Source organism: Agelaius tricolor, unplaced genomic scaffold (assembly GCF_023055355.1).
Source record: "Agelaius tricolor isolate 1412-34295 unplaced genomic scaffold, bAgeTri1.0.p SCAF_8, whole genome shotgun sequence".
In the NCBI taxonomy this organism is placed as follows: Eukaryota; Metazoa; Chordata; class Aves; order Passeriformes; family Icteridae; genus Agelaius; species Agelaius tricolor.
This window is the reverse complement of record NW_027269268.1, coordinates 21872769-21876005: the sequence shown is the minus strand read 5'-3', so window position 1 is coordinate 21876005 and position 3237 is coordinate 21872769.

The following is a 3237-nucleotide window of genomic DNA, read 5'->3' as shown; positions in this document are numbered from 1 at the left end:
ATAAATTTCTAGGTATTATCAGTTTGCTTGGGACAGACCTACAATAATGAAGTATAGTGACTCTAACTAAGAAAAATTTCTCTAGGACTCTTAACTTCTTCCAGGTTTCTCAATCTTTTTTCAAACAGTGCCACAACAATCACCCAAATTCTGAATCTGTAGATTTACTAAGTTTTTTATTTTGAAAGAGAACCAGCTTCATTGCATTACTCTTCTGAGTTGTTTATCAAAATCCAAGCCAGAGCAAACCTTCCACTATAGCAATTTCACTTATTCTTGCAAACTCACACTCTCCTGCTACAATTTTAAATGAAGCGTGAGGAGTGCTGGGGCTATCGTGTCACTTTCACTGAAACAGCTGCTAGCAGAACAGGTTGTAGCTCTTTGAATCATTTTATCTGCAGCACTAATAGCATTAGCTACAGCCAAACAGGTCACAAGCCAGCACCTTCTGTGATATCTCTAGAGCCACTAGATGGTAATGATAGTCACGACAAGTGAGTTTCCAAAGTGAGCTAGTATCTTCAAAGCCATCTCAATTCTATCAGGGATAAAGACAATTTTTTAAGCTTCATAAGTTACAATGCAATTTTTCCAAGTACAAAATGGACTAAGTCTTCCATTACTGAGAATAGAACCTGACAGTGTGTTCTACAAAACAGCTGATGACTTCCAGCCTAAGCCATAGAAGAATTAAGTTTGAGGGATATTCAGATCTTATATAAAAAGTCTGAGACTCTCCTGGAGTTATAGATAATAAAATTGCTACTACAGACAATTTTGAAAATAGCCTCATTTAAAGCACTAAGTGCGTTCTCCATGACAGTCACATGAAACACAGACTAGGCACAATAAGAAAAATTAATGGCAAAGGTCATGAGTAATATTGGTCATCACATACATAACTCAAACATTTTCAAAATAGTTCCTTTTTTCATATAATTGATTTTGGACACGTGTTTAATAGCCATCAGTTTTCAATACATGCCAGTATTTAACATTTTTATTTCCAAAGGATTTTAAATATCTGTGCTGGTATGGTCCATCAGCGAACATTTTATGAACAAATGGAGTAAAAATAATGCCAAAGAATGCTAACAAATTATCTGCTTTCTCTGAAGACTAGCTCCTCTGAGTTCATTGTGCATGTTTTCTACAGTGCTTCTCTGGACGCTGACTTTTCATGTAATATTGAGTGAGTTGCCACTTATTTTATGGGCAGAAATTCAAGCAAGGATACAAGAGAGAATAAAAAACGTGTGGGGGGGAGGTTGTGGATGTTTGAACTAATACCAGCTAGCCAGTGATTTGTGATTTGTTTCCATATCTTTCATCAGCTTTTTTTTGAGGGCCCTTCAGTGACCATGCTAAGGCTCAGGTCTCTTTCTACTAAGACATTTACCTGTAGCATGGATTAAGCTCAGGTTGCTTTTGTTCTGTTTAACTCCAAACATGAGCGAGCAAGGCCAGCTTCTCTATAAACCAGTTAGGACCTAAACTTTAAAACTTTAAGCTTTTAATGTTCTTTTTAACTGTTATTTTGTCTCATTGCTATTGGAAGAGGAGGCAATGAATCCTATCTTTTAAATAGTTAATGTGCAGTAATGGAACAAAGTTTCCAGAGTTCATTCACAGCTAATGGCAGAGAAAGCACAAGGACAGAGAAATTCATCTATTAAGATGTAATACTGAGAGAATAAATTATCGTTATAGATTATAATATTAAAATAGTATATTGCTATCAAACATCCTATCCAAGTTAAATGTCTCATAACTTTACTCCTGCTGAAACTGTATCCATTCTAATCACAGCAGAAGAGCAGTTATCTGCAATTTGTCAGAGTGAAACAGTTTCACCAGGAAGCAAGTGTGGGAGGAATTTCAGGATGAAGAAACTGCTGATGTATGCCACTGCTATATTTTGCCACAGGCTATGTCTTACATAAAGGATTGGAATACCATTTCTGGGTTCAGGTGCTTGCTTTCAACTCTCCATTGACCCAAAGACCACCATACCTTCCTGTCCTATTTTTAGACTAAGAAAGTCAGCCAGGGAGACAGATATAATGAGTACTGAGAGTTTTCCTGTTGTAGAATCCTGGAATGGTTTGAGTTGTGAGGGACCTTAAAGATCATCTGGTTTCAACCCCCCTGCCATGGGCAGGAATACCCTCCATGAGATCAGAATACCTTCCAGGTTGCTCAGAGCCCCATCCAGCCCAGCCTTAAACACTCCTAGGGATGGGGCATTCACAACTTCTCTAAGCAGCCTGTTCCAGAGTCTCACCACTCACTCTGACAGTAAAAAATTTATTCCTAATATCTAATCTTGACCTACCTTCTTTCAGTTTAAAGTCATCACCCCCTTGTCCTATTCCTACACGGCCTTGCAGAAACTCCCTCTCCAGCTTTCTTGTAGGGTCCCTTCAGGTGCCTCCTTCCTTGAGTCACTTTATTCAAACACCTTCAGCTCAAACAAAAAGATTCTGCCAGCACTATACATACAGCTTAAATGTATATGATAATTAATTTTTACCAAACATGAACAAAAGACAATTGAGATTTCATGAGCTACTATGCTAAGCATTTGTATGTTCACCACCTCCAAGGGGAGTTCCAGGGGTTTTCTGCTGCTCAGTCAGGTGTCAGTCAGGAGAATGGCCAGGTTCCACTTCTTCAAATCCTTGTCATTGCCGAGCTGCCATCTTCAACCACCTCTGTTTTGTCTCCTTCAGCATTTCATACCTCTCCAACCTACTGTTTTACTCTCTTGAAATTTTGAGCCACTTCATATAGCCTCCATAGCAACCTTACCTGTTTGAAATGTAACCTTTCTTATGGTTCTGCAGAGAGTTTCACAGCTTCCTTCTGTCTTAAGAATATCCTTAGATGTCCAAGCTGAGGTTACACAGCTGGGCTCCACTGGAGTAAGGGCCATAAATCCTTAGATCATTAGGATGAGTATTGTGAAGGATCTTGCTCAGAGCACACCCTACAGCACAGATACAATCAGACCTTTATCTTAATTTTTAGAAGGGTCAGAATTTCACCTGTGGAACAGAGAATTGCACCACCAGTTCTTTGTTCTCACTCCTGACCAAAGGACCTTAATAGCAATAATAAATATTGGCAATGAAAGACAAAACACTTAAACATGTTTGCCTCTGAAAGAACAGAGTGTATATTTCTAATCTTTAATGGTGATACATTCTGAGAAATTTTGACTGCAAGTAATTT